The sequence below is a fragment of the Piliocolobus tephrosceles genome, chromosome 6, assembly GCF_002776525.5.
Source record: "Piliocolobus tephrosceles isolate RC106 chromosome 6, ASM277652v3, whole genome shotgun sequence".
In the NCBI taxonomy this organism is placed as follows: Eukaryota; Metazoa; Chordata; class Mammalia; order Primates; family Cercopithecidae; genus Piliocolobus; species Piliocolobus tephrosceles.
This window is the reverse complement of record NC_045439.1, coordinates 82,620,995-82,640,596: the sequence shown is the minus strand read 5'-3', so window position 1 is coordinate 82,640,596 and position 19,602 is coordinate 82,620,995. Positions and strand designations below refer to the sequence as shown.

The window sequence follows — 19,602 nt, the reverse complement described above, 5'->3', positions numbered from 1 at the left end:
CTCCACCTCCACTTCCACCATTTATCCAAGTCCAAATCACCATTCTTAGCAGGCATATAGCAGAAACTTCAACCGGTCTCCTTGCTTCCATTCTTCCTGTGCCACCAGTACTGCCACCACTACCAAAGAGCCTCTCTCCTTGGATAGTTCTAGACTAAAATTCCTACTCTCTGACTCTCTTTTCCTAACTCTTCTTAGTGCTTTCTTCAGGTTTGTTAATGGAAAGTATGTTAATGTTTCCTCAGGGTGGCCTCTATTAATCACTTTTATTGAATATGGATTTTACTAGTTTAACTTTTTTTTTTTTATACTTGAAGTTCTAGGGTACATGTGCATAACGTGCAGGTTTGTTACATATGTATACATGTGCCATGTTGGTGAGCTGCACCCATCAACTCGTCAGCACTAGTTTAACTTTTATTGTCAACCTTATTTCCAAGTTCTTCAATAAATTTTATGGTTTTTGGTTTTTCATTGCTTCTTTCGTTTGTTGTGAATAGCTAGGTGTGAGTAACTGAACAGCTGATGAAGCAATGGAGAAAGCCATAGTCAGGATTTTGTAACTGTTCTGACCTTTGGAACACCAAGGACGTATGGCACACTGAATTTTCTTGTTAGTACACTATGTAATCCAGACCTGCAATAACCCAGTATCTGTGATAAGTTAAGGGGAGACTAACCCATCACAGACACTGGGCTATTGCAGGTTATCCAGACCCAGTATCTGTGATGCATTAAAGTCTCCCTTAGATATGTGACTCCACAGGATTAATTTTTAATTAATTATATTTTAAACTCCAAATAAGTCTTTTTCTTTTTCTTTTTTTTCCCCAGGGGAAAGCAGGAATGCACTTCCTCACTATAACAAATTATGCAGTCGAATTTCCTGCATTTGGGGAAATCACAGGGGCAAGCACACCTACGGAGTGCAACGGATGAGCCTCACCCTGGGAAAACCACATTCACGATCATGGCATCTCCCCTGCCAGGTAAGAATCCAAACAGGTTTTTACAGCAGAGATTTATCAACAACTTGTTAGTTGTATTCAGTGTTGAGAGTGTTTCAAAGTGTTGTGCTGTCTGGGAAAGTTAAGCAGAGGCCCAGAGAAGCTGTGCCAAGCAGGCCACCAGCAAAGGCAAAGGCAGCATTTTACAGCTTATTCAGGAAAATGCCTGGAAAAGTCTGTTCCTCAGCACTATGAATGCTGGTCTTTGTTAGGAAATTATGCAGAAGTGTCACAATACTATAATAACAACTTGATTTTTTTGTTTTTAAAATGTCAGTTTCTTAAGACTCTTTATCAAGTTCTTCTGCTCTGAAAAAACAGAATCCTTATCAATTCATTCTTTTACCTTCTCTATAAAGAGCCCTAGTCATAGAATATATTTCTAAATTTGCCTTCCCCTCCTCCAAATCTCTGCTACCAGATAACAACCTTCAAGACAGCTTTAAAGTGCTACTGCTCAGGAGAAAACAAATACAGCTCCAGTGTGGCCATTACATCATTATTCCAGTGGCTTTTGCTTTGGTTCTGTTTTCATAATTTAAAGTCTGAGAAGTATCTACTTAAAGTGGCCCTCAGCTCTTAAGCTATTCCTGGGGTCTTCTCCTTCAGCTTCACCTGTTGGAAGGACATGCTTAGAAGACAGCGAGGAAACTCCACAAAGCACAGAGGGTTAAACTGGGTTTTAAATTCAGTGGGTAAGTGAAGGCAAGTACCTCATCTCTCCAAGCAAGACCTTCTTAGCTGCTAAGTGCAGGAGCTGCTAGAGGAACCAGTCATGCACAGCTAAGAGCTATGGGAAGTATCTAAAAGCAAAGGACCTGACTGATTCTATAAGTAGTCCCTGCAAAAATCCATTCCACTGCCTTGTACACCTTGTAATGCTCCCCCACCCTGTACACACACACACACACACACACACACACTCTTCCCTTTTTGTCATTATTGGGGCTCCAGAACTTGATCTGTCTTCATCATCAAATTTTTGGGGGGCTTCTATGCTGTATAGAACACTTTACCACATCCTGGTTAAGAAATGAGGCCTTGTCATCAGTGGGATTCCAGTGCATTTGGGGAAGGGGTGATTACTGGTGAAAGTACAGGCTGTGCCCTTTATGGTGGTGGCTCAGGTGGAGATAACTTCAAGGCTGGGGCAAAGTCTACTGGATTAGGTAAGAGGATTAGCAGTGTGTCTGTGAAACCACCATTGCAAAATCATAACTGAGACACTGAGAGATCTAACCTAAAATCTTGCTTCTAACCTCCAAGCTGTCCTTGTTCATCCCTGGGCATGGCCTGAACTAACTTCGAGGGGATCTTAGGTTTTAATTTATAGTTTAAAACAAAGATAACAGTCCTTCTCCAAAACAAACCTCCTTCTTGCCTGGGGACTAGACTGCCTTTGTAAGATTAATTAATTAGCCACAAGAGTAGAAATTATGCTTTAGGAGTCACACAACTGGAGACTACAGGATTCTGACCCTCCCCAAATTGCTCCTGGGGATAACATGACTATTGTAAAATGAAATGTTAGTGCTTTAGATATTTTGCAGACCCGGCACTTGATGGATCAGCTGGTACCACCCAGATGGATAAACTGGCTCATCTGATTTTGGGGCCCCTCCCCAGGAACTGACTCCGCCCAAGAAGACAGCTTTGACCCCTTACGATTTCACCTCCGACCCAACCAATCAGCACTCCTGACTTACTGGTTTTCCCCCAGCCTCCAAGTTATCGTTAAAAATGCCGATCTCCATAAGCTTGAATGCCTGGGGAGTCTGATTTGAGTAATAATAAAACTCTAGTCTCCCGCAAAGCTGGCTCTGCGTGAATTACTCTTTCTTTATTGCAGTTCCCCTGTCTTGATAAATTGGCTTTGTCTAGGCAGCAGGCAAGGTGAACTCACTGGGCAGTTACAAATTTGGGGCTTGCTCAGGATGCCGTTGTGGCTGCCTGCCTGTGGTTTGGTAGACTCCCTCCAGCAACAGATCCAGAGGCCAGCCCAAGTGACCACCTAGTTCTCTTGGACTGGGGGCTGACTCTAGTACTGTCTCTACTTGTGCCGTGCTGCTGATCCATTGTGCATGAACTGCAATAGAGAAATAGTCCTGGGAGATATCCTATAACTGTAGCTCCATGGTGGACTGTTTGCCTATAGCCCCATGGTGGGGTGTCTGTCTCCAGCTCCACCACTGGGTGTCTGGGACTGTAGCCCTATCACTGGGTGTCTGTCATGGAGTGTCTGTAGCTGCAGCCCCATTATGGGGTGTCTGATTTGGGGAGTATTCTAGGTGCTGCCAACAGCCCCTTCCTTCTCCTATTTGTCAGTCCCTCTGGAGGTGCTGCTATCTCTTGGTTGCCTTGCAGGGTGTCTGTCTGTAGCCCCATCATAGGGTGTCTGTCTTTAGCCCCATCACAAGATGTCTACTGGTGAGGTGTCCAATTGGATGGAGAATAGGGGACTTGTTTGGAGGAATACTCTTGGTTTGTGACTGGGTCTGGAATCTGTGTCTCAAAGGCCTTCTGTCTTGTCTTTGTTGTGTGTGTGTTTGTACATGTTGAGGGGATCTCTGAGGGAATTGCTGATGGAAGTCCAGCAAGCCTAACTCGGAGAATTCTCTGTAAGTCAGGTTACATCTGGTGAGCCCTGAAGAAAGCTCAACAGGACTGACATAGGGCGACCGTCGACTCTTCATCTTGCCCAGAGACCACCCATTTAATTACCGGTTGGAGGACGTCCCTCTCCACTTGGAGTGAATCAAAGACTATAGGGACCAACACGAGAAAGTTTGATCCTTGCCAGATCAATATTGGGTGCTGAACGAGGTGAACAGTGTCTGTTTTGTTACGTGTATTTTGCTTCAGCTGGGATGGAAAATATTAATTTAGTTCCCCATGCGCCCCGTCAGGCAGCATCTTGCAAAAGTGAGAAGCTTTTGCCTATGGTTCCATAAAACAGAAATGGATTATTTTCTTTGGTAACAGGGCTTGGTCCCCATAGCTATGGCACAGTAAGCAGGGTCATCAAAAGCTGCTCCATTCTTCTGGAAGCTTCAGAGAAAGGGGATACAGAAATCTGGTATGCTGGTAAAAAGGGTAAGAATTTCTTACCAGTCAAGTTTCTGGTCTTTCTCTCTCTCTCTCTCCTCTGTGTGTGTGTGTGGGGGAGGGGGGGTGTGGGTGTGTATTTGTATAAATGATAAACATCACTGTTTGTCTCCTCTGCAAGGGTTTGATTAACAGAAGAAAAGATTTCTGAGAGAAGTCTTAGGTTGTAGCAAATCTGGTGTACTTTGTGATAAGAATTTGTCTTTCTGTGTTGTTCTGTAATGGAGAAAAGGGTATCACAGAATACAATGTGGATTTAGGACTCCTGTAAGCCCAGTTTTCAATCCAGCCTGGCAGGCTGCTCAGTTACAAACTTTGCTATGTGTCCCTGAAACCAATACCAGATGAAATTTGTCTGTCTGGTTTGTGACCTTAAGAGCCAAACCTTGTAACTATGTGGGAATACTTTCTCTTGGTCTCTGCCATCCAAAGGACAGGAATTTGGGGGTTCATATCATAGTTAACCCTAAAAGTTATCTTGAGCAGTTAAAAGCCTTTGCAAGCTCAAAATTAGCTGCTCTAGGTTTCTTCTAGGAAGAGCAGAAGAAACTGCTTAATGCTGTAACTCAGTAGCTAAGGTCTTGTCTTTTGACAATGGCAGCTCGGGTTCAATTCTTGGCTTAGGGAATTAGTCTTTTCTGGTTTATTTGTGGAACTTTTTGCCACTTATTGATTCTTTTCCCCCCATGTACCACTTTTGATTTCTTGTCTTGTGTTTCCCTTTGAACTACCTTGGAAAGATTCTAGATCTTGAAAAAAAAAAAAAAAGAAAGAAAGAAAGAAAGAAAGAAAGAAAGAAACTGCTTACTATCTCTTTGAAACACTTTATGCATCCATTATAACCCTATTTAAAACATTAATTTCACATGGGAAGTTACCTGTGGTAAAGTTCAAAAGCAAAGAATATTGACTATTGGTCCTGGCTAGAGTCTAGTAATTAGATATTTAAAAAACAATTTTTTTAAAAGAGCTGTATGGTTAAAATCAGCTTCATTAAAAGCAGATATCCAAACTGTACATATATTTAAAATACCTTTAAGTTGTTTTCTTTTCTCTTCTTGGATCTTATTTTTCTAAAGGAAAAAGAAGGTTTTTTTTTTCTTCTCAGTCGACTGAATTGTTTTTCTCCACTTTTGTCTTCTCAACACTCTTTATGCCCACATGAGAGAACCTAAGATAAATTCTAACACCTGGGACAATTAGGGAAAATCAGAGGAGGTGCCACAGACCCCATTCTGGGAAAAACCTCTGTTTCTCTCATGGGATCCTAGGAATTGAAAAAGAATAGATCCTTCTCAAAATCTAAGGCTGTATTCTGTTTTACATTATGTCACCTGACTTTTTTTACTTTGGCAGGTACCAAAAATTACTTTGCATTACTGGAGAGTTTTTAGTCTTGGTGTGTAATAACCAAGTAGGAAATACACTTTAAGGGATAGCTAATGGCAGTTAAGAGGGATGCTTGGCTCATGGATTTTTGGATTAGAGAAGCATGCTCTTGGCCACCTGGAAGATATGGAAACATCCCCACCCCCACCTGAGAGGAGACTCCCATGGGGGATTGGCTGATTTCAAAATGGGCTGATTGGCTTTGGGTTGCTTTGCCATGATGTGCATGGTAGAAACATTGCACTATCGTCTCTCATAGTATTTCCCTCTTTTGGGGGAATCCAGAATGCAGTATACAAATGGCACCCTTAATTTTGAGGATATGTTTTTGCCTTCCAGGCATGCCTTCTTATTAGGCCCTAGAAATGGCATGCTTTCCTGGTGCTGGTCCTCCAAGGGTGGCACCTTGAAGCCAGTAATCCAATTAAGAAACTGGCAGATGAAAAATCTTACAACCACCAGACCTTCTGTCTGTCTGTCTATGTATATGTGTTGTATGCATGATGTTTGTATAAAAGAGCTCTGACTAATTGACTTAGAAAAATAAGCACTGAAATCAAGTATTTTTTCAGAAAAATAGAAACTTTTTAATCCCTTTTTGTTCATGTGATTTCAGTGATCTTTTGGAAATAAAAACAGTTTTAAAGATTATAGGTAAAATATAAAATGTCTTCACAATTTAGACTTTTGGTCTAAATTAGGTCAGATGTTAGGTTTGCTAAATGCTTTAAGGTCATAAACCATTTCTTTGACTTTTGAAAATTGTTAGACTTACCTACTTTGGAGCCATTACAAATTCTAACTAAAGTCTGAGGACATGTGGAATTAGCCATGCCCCCTAGCTATGCTGGAGTCAGACCTTATCTGCACTTCTGTCTGATGTCCTAGGCTCCACACTTAGTACTTAATTAAAACCACTTACTTACCAGGTTTTTCACCAAAAACAGAAGTTGCTAAGAGTTAACATTGTAACATGTACTTGAGACTACTGGAGAAATAGTTTTACATGCAAGATGTGTAAGGAAAGTAGAATGTGCTTTAGCTAAAATATTAAATAAGGTATGGGAATATGGTTTTTGTCAAAGGGAATGTAATTTTGTCTAGTTCAGAGGGCTTTAAAGATTGACTTAACCTAAAAGAGTAACGGGACAAAACTGAAGGTTTAAGCAAGTTGAAAAGTGTTTGTAAAGAGTTGGTCTTGTACAGATAGTTCTGTGAGCAAGTTGGCTAAGATTTGAAGGGGATTATTTAATTTTTTTCTGTAGGTTGAACATAAAAGCACACTAAAGCAGGGCCAGAATCTGGGTCCATGTGTCTAAACAACAGGATTTTCTTAGAAAATTAATCTGCTGTTTAATGGAAAATTGTAAAGGGTTCTAAAAAAGTTTATAAAAACCTCACCTTATGGTCAAACTAATTAAAACTGGATAATTTATAACATTTTATTTAAAAACTACCTTTAGCATTAAACAGGGATTAATGCAAACATGAAATTTGGTTTTCTCTTTTGAAAAAGATTTTTGTGTTATTGATATAGGTTCCAAAATTATGTGAAACGCCTCTAATTCTGATATGACTTAGTATATGTTATCAGTACTAATTATAATTGTTAAGTTAAATTATTGTGTGCCACAGAAGTAACAAATTTCCTTGTCAATTGTGTCTTTAACTGTGGCTGCCCTAAAACTGTTTGTCATCCACAAGCAATTATTGTCTTCTGATCCTCTTTAAATGGTGGTTTTATAATCAGCTATAAAACTCCAACAGGTGCACTTAAATGCAGGTTTCTGAAAACTTTGGAGATTGTGATGTTAGAATAGAGGAAAAACTTTCAAGACTCTCATTGAGAGCTGAAATGTTCATGAATATTAAGCAGAACAGAAGTTAATTGCATGGGCTGAACTAATAGAAGATGGAAGCAACCTTTTTTGACTTTTTGCTTAAAACATTGCTGATCCTTTTTTGTTTTTCAGAGCCAAGAAAACCTTTATTTTAAGCTATTTACAGCTTTCAATATTGAGTAAAGTACACATCTATAAACAAAATTTGGAGCATATGTGATTCTCTCTTCCTGATTTTGCCAGGATTTGGTAACTATTTGTGAGTATTCTTAACTTATGGCAATATAGTTATTTTCATAAGCACAATAAGAATGTTTTCCTTTGCAACAGAACACAATTGAAGAAACAAGGCTTTGACTGGAATCATGTGTTTGCCTTTAAGGAATAAAAGCCTCTTGGACCAGGCGTGGTGGCTCATGCCTGCAATCTCAGCACTTTGGGAGTCTGAGGCAGACAGATAGCTTGAGCTCAGGAACTCAAGACCAACCGGGGCAACATGGTGAAACCCCATCTCTACTAAAAATACAAAAATTAGCTGGGTGTGGTGGCACATGCCTGTAGTTCCAGCTACTTGGGAGACTGAGGTGGGAAGATTGCTTGAGCTTGGGGAGGGAGGTTGCAGTAAGCAGAGATTGTATCACTGCACTCCAGCCTGGGTGACAGAGCAAGATCCTATCTCAAAAACAAAACAAAACAGAGAAAAAAAAGCCCCTTGGGAAAACTGGCCTCATACCTTGTCTACACAGTTCCTGTACAGGGTTCCTGATCTGTGGTAAGTAAAGATTGTCACTTTCTAACAGGCCCAGGAGCCCCAAGGTATCTTGGGATCTCAAGAGGAGAGGAATTTCCCCAACTCATGGTTATTTGAGGGTACAAATGCATGGCTAGGCTTGGCTTTTTAAAAGTCTTATCCGAGATTCCTTATGAAACAGAGTTCCATCAAAGCCATTTGAAAAAGCCTATGTGAAAAATAATTATTCTTGCTGCACTTTATGCAAATAATCAGGCAGAGCACAATAAGACTAAAACGTATTTTGCAAGTAACATTGATCTACTGTGCTTTACTTTTAATAAAAAATGGGGACTGAGACAGAAAAGTTATGCTCCAAAAATAAAACACTCATTGTTAGTTGTTCTTGAATTTTTTCTGCAGTTTGGACTAAATCCTAAATTATTTGTGGACTACAAGTCTCCATATTAATGATTTCAAATCTTTACTTTTAAAAGTAGGAATTGAATTCCTTATGCTAGAACTCATTATTTACTTTGCAGTATGCTGTTCCCTTAAATGCAATACTAAAATTATAGATGACAATACTAACACATTTTTCAGCCGTCCTGCATGAGTATGCTCAGACAGCTGCAAAGTGGTTCCAGTCCTCTCACCTTGGGGTCAACATCTACCCCAACTATGCCCCGGGTCAGCAGGAAGAAGTTAGAGTGTTCTTTGCCCTTTCTTCGTCTTCATTAGCCAACACCTTAAGATTAAGGTGTTATAAAACCCAAAGGAAGGGATTGAAACTGCCATTGCAAAATTTTAAATGAGACAGTAAAAGAGATCCAACCTAACCAACTCCATCTTGCTTCTAACCTCCAAGCTGTCCTTATTCATTCCTGGACAAAGTCTGAACTACCTTTGGGGGGAACTTAGTTGTTTTTTTTTTTTTTTTTTTTGGTGTTTTTGAGACAGAGTCTCACTCTGTCACCCAGGGTGGAGTGCAGTGGCATGATCTCAGCTCACTGCAACCCCTGCCTCCTGGGTTCAAGTGACCTTCCTGCCTCAGCCTCTCAAGTAGCTGGGATTACAGGTGCCTGCCACCATGCCTGACTACTTTTTGTATTTTTAGTAGAGACAGGGTTTTGCCATGTTGGCAAGATTGGTCTCAAACTCCTGATCTCAGGTGATATGCCTGCCTTGGCCTCCCAAAGTGCTGGCAAGAGGTGGAGCCAGCTGGACTTCCTGGGCCAAGTGGAGACTTGGAGAAATTTTCTATCTTACAAGAAGATTGTAAAATGCACCAATTAGTGCTCTGTAAAAACACATGAATCAGTGCTCTGTAGCTAGCAAGGGGATTGTAAAATGCCCCAATCAGTGCTCTGTAAAATGCATAAATCAGCAGGATCCCGAAAGTAGCCAGTTACAGGGAGGATTGAAAAAAGGGCATTCTGATAGGATAGAAATGGAACACGGAATGGGGCAAATAAGGGAATAAAAGCTGGCCACCCCCAGCCAGCAGTGGCAAGCCACTTGGATCCCTACCATGATGTAGAAGCTTTGTTCTTTCGCTCTTCACAATAAACCTTGCTACCACTCACTCTTTGGGTCTGTGCCATCTTTAAGAGCTGTAATACTTACCACGAAGGTCTGCAGCTTCATTCTTGAGGTCAACGAGACCACAAACCCACCGCAAACCAACTCCATACACATCTTGGGGGCTTGTCTGGGATAGCACCATGCAGTGAGTACCACTGGACCACTTTCACTTGCTATTCTGTCCTATTTTTCCTTAGAATTCGGGGGCTAAACACTGGACTCCTGTTGGCCAATTAGAGGCAACTAGTGTGGCCGCTGGACTAAAGACACGGGGGTCAGGGTTTCTAGGAAAGGGCTCTCTAACAACCCCTGACTCTTTGGAGTTTGAAGCATTGGTTTGCCTGGAACCAGCTTCTGCTTTTCCTGTACTTCTGGGCTAAGCCAAGGGTCAACAGAGAGGAAAGCCATTCAGCTCCGGGGTCCCAACAAAAAGTTGGTTGACCCTGCAACCATGAGCAGAACTCTCAAATTTACATCACCCAAGCGAGACTCGTCCATTTATCCTATCTATCCTGACCCTTACCTTCTGGGTCCTAACACCTGACAGAGAAACTTCCTCCTGCCTGTCTTCTCTGAGGCTAGTCCTGCTTCTAAAAACCACTCCCTGTCCCTGGTGCTCTTCTAGTTTCTCTGAAAAGAATGGTTTCTAGTATAAATTTCGGGACTCTGTTCCCTTTTTTCGGCACCTGGGCTCACCAATCAGAAAGACATAATTATTTCCCAAAGCCCCATCGTTGGGGAGACTATCTGGAATTTTGGGATCTCTTCTCAGACTAGCAGGCCTAACAAAGGCTATTCCTGAAGCTAAGATATAGGGAGCCTCAGAAACTATAGACTCCAAAATTGGGTGGGGGGAATATCCTTCATATTCATATGAGAAGTGAGGACAAAAGGCATCACTCTAACAACACTGGAGATCCCTTCACTCCCTCAAGGTATGGCCCTCCACTCCATTTTGAGGCATCATCTTTATAGGACAAGGGTAAGGTCCCAATACCAACAGAAGAAAACGCTTAGGACTCTAACAGGTTTTTGAGAATGCGTCAGTAAGGGCCACTAAATCTGATTTTTCTCTGTCCTCTATGTGGTCTAAGAGGAAAGGCAAGGGTGCAGGTTTTCAAGAATGCGTTGGTAAGGGCTACTAAATCCAAGCTTCCTTTGTCCTCTTTGCGGTCTAGGAGGAAAACTAGTGTTTCCACTGCTGCTTCAGTGAGTGAAACTATTCCGAACAGCGTGGTCCAGGGACCGTTCCGCGTTCTTGGGCAGGAGAATAAAAAACAAACCAAAACCGCGGGCATTTTTTTCTTTCAGATGGGAAACACTCAGGCATCAACAGGCTCACACTTGAAATCCATCCTAAGCCATTTGGGACCAATTTGACCTGCAAACCCTGAAAAAGAAGTGGCTTATTTTTTTCTGCACTATGGCCTGGTCCCAATATTCTCTCTCTGATGGGGAAAAATGGCTGCCTGAGGGAAGTATGAATTTCAATACTATCCTGCAGCTTGACCTTTTCTGTAAGAAGGAAGGCAAATGGAGTGAAATACCTTATGTCCAAGCTTTCTTTTCATTGAAGGATAATCCTCAACTAAAAGCTTGCAGTCTGCATTCCACAGGAGGACCTCTCAGCTTACCCCCATATCCTAGCCTTCCTACAGCTCCTCTTCCTATTAATGATGAGCCTCCTCTAATCTCCCCCACCCAGAAGGAAACAAGCAAAGAAATCTCCAAAGGACCACAAAAAACCCCGGGGCTATAGCTTACGTCCTCCTCAAGCTGTAGGGGGAGGGGAATTTGGCCCAAACCGGGTACATGTCTCCTTCTCCCTCTCTGATTTAAAGCAGATCAAGGTAGATCTGGGGGAGTTTTCAGGCTATCCTGATAGGTGTATAGATATCCTGCAGGGTCTAGGGCAAACCTTCAATCTCACTTGGAGAGATGTCATTCTATTGTTTTTTTTTTGTTTTTTTGCTTTTCGGGGTTTGTTTTTTTTTTTTTAGTTGGAGTCTCACTCTGTCACCCAGGCTGGAGTGCAGTGGCACAATCTCGGCTCAGTGCAAGCTCCACCTCCTGGGTTCATGCCATTCTCCTGCCTCAGCCTCCCGAGTAGCTGAGACTACAGGCACCCACTACCACGCCTGGCTAATTTTTTGTATTTTTCGTAGAGACGGGGTTTCACTGTGTTAGCCAGGATAGTCTCAATCCCCTGACCTCGTGATCCACCCGCCTAGGTCTCCCAAAGTGCTGGGATTACAGGTGTGAGCCACCTCACCCGGTCAATGTCTTGCTATTGTTAGATCAAACCCTGGCCTTTAATGAAAAGAATGCAGCCTTAGCTGCAGCCTGAGAGTTTGGAGATACCTGGTATCTTAGTCAAATAAATGATAGAATGACAGCCGAAGAAAGGGATAAATTCCCTATCGGTCAGCAAGCCGTCCCCAGTATGGATCCCCACTGGGACCTTGACTCAGATCATGGGGACTGGAGTCGCAAACATGTGTTGATCTGTGTTCTAGAAGGACTAAGAAGAATTAGGAAAACCCCCAGGAATTACTCAATGATATCCACCATAACTCAGGGAAAGGAAAGAAAATCCTTCTGCCTTCCTCGAGCGGCTACAGGAGGCCTTAAGAAAATATATTGTCCTGTCATCCAACTCCCTCAAGGGTCAATTGATCCTAAAAGATAAGTTTATTATGCAATCGGCTGCAGCTATCAGGAGAAAGCTCCAAAAGTGAGCCCTGGGCCCTGAACGAAATCTGGGGGCATTACTAAACCTGGCAACCTCGGTGTTCTATAATAGGGACCAAGAGGAACAGTCTGAGAAGGAAAAGCAAGATCAGAGAAAGGCCACAGCCTTAGTCATGACCCTCAGACAAACAAACCTTGGTGGTTCAGAGAGGACAGAAAATGGAGCAGGCAAATCACCCTGTAGGGCTTGTTACCAGTGTGGTTTGCAAAGACACTTTAAAAAAGATTGTCCAACAAGAAACAAGCCGCCCCATCGCCCATGTCCACTATGCCAAGGCAATCACTGGAAAATGCACTGCCCCAGAGGACATTCTCTGGGCCAGAAGCACCCAAGCAGATGATCTAACAACAGGACTGACAGTGCCTGAGGCAAGCGCCAGCTCTTGTCATCACCCTCACTGAACCCCGGGTAAGTTTAACCATTGAAGGCCAGGAAATTGATTTTCTCCTGGACACTGGCACGGCCTTCTCAGTGTTAATCTCCTGCCCCGGACTGCTGTCCTCAGAGTCCATTACCATCTGAGGAATCCTGGGACAGCCTGTAACCAGGTATTTCTCCCACCGTCTCAGTTGTAATTAGGAGACTTTGCTCTTTTCACATGCCTTTCTTGTTATGCCTGAAAGTACCACACCCTTATTAAGGAAGGGCGTATTAGCCAAAGCTGGAACTATTATCTATATGAATATAGTGGAAAGTTACCCATTTGTTGTCCCCTACTTCAGGAGGGAATCAACTCTGAATTCTGGGCATTGGAAGGACAATTCGGAAGGGCAAAAAATGCCCGCCCAGTTAAAATCAGGCTAAAAGACTCCACTACTTTTCCTTATCAAAGGCAATATCAATTAAGGCCTTAAGCTCATAAAGGATTACAGGTTAGACATTTAAAAGCTCAAGGCTTAGTAAGAAAATGCAACAGTCCCTGCAACACCCCAATTCTAGGAGTACAAAAACCGAATGGTCAGTGGAGACTAGTGCAAGATCTCAGACGAATCAATGAGGCAGTAATTTCTCTATATCCAGTTGTACCCAACTCCTATACCCTGCTCTCTCAAATACCAGAGGAAGCACAATGGTTCACTATTCTGGACCTCAAGGATGCCTTCTTCTGCATTCCCCTACATTCTAACTCCTAGTTTGTCTTTGCCTTTGTCCTCAAAGACCACACATCCCTACTTACGTGGACAGTCTTGCCTCAAGGGTTTAGGGATAGCCCTCATCTGTTTGGTCAGGCACTGGCCCAAGATCTAGGCCACTTCTCAAGTCCAGGCACTCTGGTCCTGGTCCTTCAGCATGTGGATGCCTTACTTATATTATTATTATTGTACTTTAAGTTCTAGGGTACATGTGCACAATGTGCAGGTATGTTACATAGGTATACAAGTGCCATGCTGGTTTGCCACAACCATCAACTCGTCATTTACATTAGGCATTTCTCCCAATGCTATGCCTCCCCCTGCCCCCCACCCCACAAAAGGCCCCCATGTGTGATGCTCCCCACCCTGTGTCCAAGTGTCCTCATTGTTCAGTTCCCACCTATGAGTGAGAACATGCGGTGTTTGGTTTTCTGTCCTTGTGATAGTTTGCTCAGAATGATGGTTTCCAGCTTCATCCATGTCCCTGCAAAGGACATGGACTCATCCTTTTTTGTGGCTACATAGTATTCCACGGTGTATATGTGCCACATTTTCTTAATCCAGTCTATCACTGATGGACATTTGGGTTGGTTCCAAGATTTTGCTATTGTGAATTGTGCCACAATAAACATATGTGTGCATGTGTCTTTATAGTAGCATGACTTATAATCCTTTGAGTATATACCCAGTAATGGGATCGCTGGGTCAAATGGTATTTCTAGTTCTAGATCCTTGAGGAATCTCCACACTGTCTTCCACAATGGATGAACTAGTTTACACTCCCATCAACAGTGGAAAAGTGTTCCTATTTCTTCACATCCTCTCCAGCATCTGTTGTTCCTGACTTTTTAATGATTGCCATCCTAACTGGCATGAGATGGCATCTCCTTGTGGTTTGATTTGCATTTCTCTGATGACCAGTGATGATGAGCATTTTTCCATGTGTCTGTTGGCTACATAAATGTCTTATTTTGAGAAGTGACTATTAATATCCTTTGCCCAATTTTTGATGGGGTTGTTTGTTCTTTTCTTGTAAATTTGTTTAAGCTCTTTGTAGATTCTCGATATTAGTGCTTTGTCAGATGGGTAGATTGCAAAAATTTTCTCCCATTCTGTAGGTTGCCTGTTCATGCTGATGGTGATTTCTTTTGCTGTGCAGAAGCTGTGCAGAAGCTCTTTAGTTTCATTAGACTACATTTGTCTATTTTGGCTTTTGTTGCCATTGCTTTTGGTATTTTAGTCATGAAGTCCTTGCCCATGCCTATGTCATGAATGGTATTGCCTAGGTTTTCTTCTAGAGTTTTTATGGTTTTAGGTCTTACATTTAAGTTTTTAATCCATCTTGAATAAATTTTTGTATAAGTTATAAGGAAGGGATCCAGGTTCAGCTTTCTACATATGTCTAGACAGTTTTCCCAGCACCATTTATTAAATAGGGAATATTTTCCCCATTGCTTTTCTTGTTTGTTTGTTTTGGGTTTTTTTGTTTGTTTGTTTCTTGTTTTTTGAGACGGAGTCTTGCTCTGTCACCCAGGCTAGAGTGCAGTGGTACAATCTCGGCTCACTGCCATCTCCACCTCCCAGGTTCATGCCATTCTCCTGCCTCAGCTCCCGAGTAGCTGGGATTACAGGTGCTGCTACAATGCCCGGTTAATTTTTTGTATTATTATTATTATTATTATTTTGTAGAGACAGTGTTTCACTGTGTTAGCCAGAATGGTCTCAATCTCCTGACCTTGTGATCTGCCTGCCTCAGCCTCCCAAAATGCTTAGATTACAGGTGTGAGCCACTGTGCCCGGCCTCCCCATTGCTTGCTTCTGTCAGGTTTGTGAAAGACCAGATAGTTGTAGATGTGTGGTGTTATTTCAGAGGCTTCTGTTCTGTTCCATTGCTCTATATATCTGTTTTGATACCAGTACCATGCTGTTTTGGTTACTGTAGTCTTGTAGTATAGTTTGAAGTCAGGTGGCATGATGCCTCCAGCTTTGTTCTTTTTGCTTAGGATTGTCTTGGCAATGCAGGCTTTTTTTGGTTCCATATGAACTTTAGTTTTTTTCAATTCTGTGAAGAAAGTCATTGGTAGCTTGACGGGGATGGCATTGAATGCGTAAACTACCTTGGGCAGTATGGCCATTTTCGTGATGTTGATTCTTCCTATCCAAGAGCATGGAATGTTCTTCCATTTGTTTGTGTCCCCTTTTATTTCATTGAGCAAGTGATTTGTGGTTCTCCTTGAAGAGGTCCTTTACATCCCTTGTAAGCTGGATTCCTAGGTATTTTTTTCTCTTTGTAGCAATTGTGAATGGGAGTTCACTCATGATTTGGCTCTCTGTTTGTCTGTTATTGGCATATAGGAATGCTTGTGATTTTTGCACATTGATTTTGTATCCTGAGACTTTGCTGAAGTTGCTTATCAGTTTATGGAGATTTTGGGCTGAGACGATGGGGTTTTCTAAATATACAATCATGTCATCTGCAAACAGGGACAATTTGACTTCCTCTTTTCCTATTGAATACCCTTTATTTCTTTCTCTTGCCTTATTGCCCTGGCCAGAACTTCCAACACTATGTTGAATAGGAGTGGTGAAAGAGGGCATCCTTACCTTGTGCTGGTTTTCAAAGGGAATGCTTCCAGCTTTTGCCCATTTAGTATGATATTGGCTGTGGGTTTGTCATAACTAGCTCTCATTATTTTGAGATACGTTCCATCAATACTTAGTTTATCAGAGTTTTAGCATGAAGGGCTGTTGAATTTTGTTGAAGGCCTTTTCTGCATCTATTGAGATAGTCATGTGGTTTTTATCATTGCTTCTGTTTATGTGATGGATTACGTTTATTGATTTGCGTATGTTGAAGCAGCCTTGCATCCCAGGGATAAAGCTGACTTGATCATGGGGGATAAGCTTTTTGATGTACTGCTGGATTTGGTTTGCCAGTATTTTATTGAGGATTTTTGCATTGATGTTCATCAGGGATATTGGTCTAAAATTCTCTTTTTTTGTTGTGTCTCTGCCAGGCTTTGGTATCAGGATGATGTTGTACTCATAAAATCAGTTAGAGAGGATTCCGTCTTTTTCTATTGTTTGGAATAGTTTCAGAAGGAATGGTACCAGCTCCTCTTTGTACCTCTGGTAGAATTCGGCTATAAATCTGTCTGGTCCTGGACTTTTTTTGGTTGGTAGGCTATTAATTATTGCCTCAATTTCAGAACCTGTTATTGGTTCATTCAGAGATTCAACTTCTTCTTCCTTTAGTCTTGGGAGAGTGTATGTGTTGAGGAATTTATCCATTTCTTCTCAATTTTCTAGCTTATTTGCATAGACGTGTTTATAGTATTCTCTGACGGTAGTTTGTATTTCTGTGGGATCAGTGGTGATATCCCCTTTATCATTTTTTATTGCATCTATTTGATTCTTCTCTTGTTTCTTCTTTATTAGTCTTGCTAGCTGTCTATCAATTATGTTGATCTTATCAAAAAAACAGCTCCTGGATTCATTGATGTTTCAGAGGTCTTTTGTGTCTCTATCTCCTTCAGTTCTACTCTGATCTTAGTTATTTCTTGCCTTCTGCTAGCTTTTGAATTTGTTTGCTCTTGCTTCTCTAGTTCTTTCCATTGTGATGTTAGGGTGTTGATTTTAGATCTTTCCTGCTTTGTCTCGTGGGCATTTAGTACTATAAATTTCCCTTTACACACTGCTTTAAATGTGTCCCAGAGATTCTGGTACATTGTGTCTTTGTTCTCATTAGTTTGAAGGAACATCTTTATTTCTGCCTTCATTTCATTATTTACCCATTAGTCATTCAGGAACAGATTGTTCAGTTTTCATGTAGCTTTGCGGATTTGAGTGAGTTTCTTAATCCTGAGTTCTAATTTGATTGCACTGTGGTCTGAGAGACAGTGTGTTGTGATTTCTGTTCTTTTACATTTGCTGAGGAGTGCTTTACTTCCAACTATGTGGTCAATTTTGGACTAAGTGTGATGTGGTGCTGAGAAGAATGTATATTCTGTTGATTTCGGGTGGAGAGTTCTGTAGATGTCTATTAGGTCCACTTGGTGCAGAACTGAGTTCAAGTCCTGGATATCATTGTTAACATTCTGTCTCATTGATCTGTCTTATATTGACAGTTGGATGTTAAAGTCTCCCATTATTATGGTGTGGGAGTCTAAGTCTCTTTGTAAGTCTCTAAGGACTTGCTCTGTGAATCTGGGTGCTCCTGTATTGGGTGCATATATATTTAGGATAGTTAGCTCTTCTTGTTGAATACATCCCTTTACCATTATGTAATGGCCTTCTTTGTCTCTTTTGATCTTTGTTAGTTTAAAGTCTGTTTTATCAGACACTAGGATTGCAAGCTCTGCTTTTTTTTTGCTTTCCATTTGTTTAGTAGATCTTCCTCCATCCCTTTATTTTGAGCCAATATGCGTCTCCGCACATGAGATGGGTCTACTGAATACAGCACACCAATTAGTCTCAACTCTTTATCCAATTTGCCAGTCTGTGTCTTTTAATTGTGGCATTTAGCCCATTTACTTTTATGGGTAATATTGTTATATGTGAATTTGGTCCTGTCATTATGATGTTAGCTGGTTATTTTGCCCATTATTTGATGCAGTTTCTTCTTAGCATCGATGGTCTTTAAAATTTGGCATGTTTTAGCAGTGCTGGTACTGGTTGTTGCTTTCCATGTTTAGTGTATCCTTCAGGAGCTCTTGTAAGGCAGGCCTGGTGGTGACAAAACCTCTCAGCATTTACTTGTCTGTAAAGGATTTTATTTCTCCTTCACTTATGAAGCTTAGTTTGGCTGGATATGAAATTCTGGGTTGTAAGTTCTTTTCTTGAAGAATGTTGAATATTGGCCCCCACTCTCTTCTGGCTTGTAGAGTTTCTGCCAAGATATCTGGTGTTAGTCTGATGAGCTTCCCTTTGTGGGTAACCTGACCTTTCTCTCTGGCTGTGCTTAACAGTTTTTCCTTCATTTCAACCTTGGTGAATCTGACAATTGTGTGTCTTGGGGTCGCTCTTCTTGAGGAGTATTGTTGTGGTGTTATCTGTGTTTCCTGAATAGAATGTTGGCCTGCCTTGCTAGGTTGTGGAAGCTCTCCTGGATAATATCCTAAAGAGTGTTTTCCAACTTGTTTCCATTCTCCCTGTCACTTTCAGGTACACCAATCAAATGTAGATTTGGTCTTTTCACATAGTCCCATATTTCTTGGAGGCTTTGTTCATTTCTTTTTATCCTTTTTTCTCTAAACTTTTCCTCTTGCTTTATTTCATTAATTTGATCTTCAGTCACTGATATCCTTTCTTCCATTTGATTGAATCGGCTATTGAAGTTTGTGCATGCATCACGTAGTTCTTGTGCCATGGTTTTCAGCTCCATCAGGTCATTTAAGGTCTTCTCTACACTATTTATTCTAGTTAGCCATTCATCTAATCTTTTCTCAAGGGTTTTAGCTTCTTTGCAATGGGTTCGAACATCCTCCTTCAGCTCAGAGAAGTATGTTATTACTAACCTTTTGAAGCCTTCTTCTGTCAGCTCATCAAGTCATTCTCTGCCCAGCTTTGTTCCATTGCTGATGAGGAGCTATGATCCTTTGGAGGAGAAGAGGCACTCTGGATTTTAGAATTTGTCACTTTTCTGCTCTGGTTTCTCCCCATCTTTGTGGTTTTATCTACCTTTGGTCTTTGATGCTGGTGACCTACAGATGGGGTTTTGGTGTGGATGTCCTTTTTGTTGATGTTGATGCTATTCCTTTCTGTCTGTTAGTTTTCCTTCTAAGAGTCAGGTCGCTCAGCTGCAGGTCTGTTGGAGCTTGCTGGAGGTCCACTCCAGACCCTGTTTCCCTGGGTACCACCAGTGGAGTCTGCAGAACAGCAAATATTGCAGAAGAGCAAATATTGCTGCCTGATCCTTCCTCTGGAAGCTTCATCCCAGAGGGGCATCCGCCTGTATGAGGTGTCAGTCGGCCCCTACTGGGAAGTGTCTCCCAGTTAGGCTAAACAGGGGCCAGGGACCCACTTGAGGAGGCATTCTGTCCAGTCTCAGAGCTCAAACACC

The 19,602-nt window shown here is 41.7% G+C and overlaps 1 non-coding gene across 1 annotated transcript; it reads right to left on the bottom strand.

Moving 5' to 3' along the window:
- Nucleotides 1-832: 832 nt before the first annotated feature.
- On the bottom strand, nt 833-997 carry LOC111552833. Its single transcript, XR_002734746.1, has one exon. It is a non-coding gene; the product is annotated as a U1 spliceosomal RNA (small nuclear RNA).
- Between the last annotated feature and the right edge of the window lie 18,605 nt (nt 998-19,602).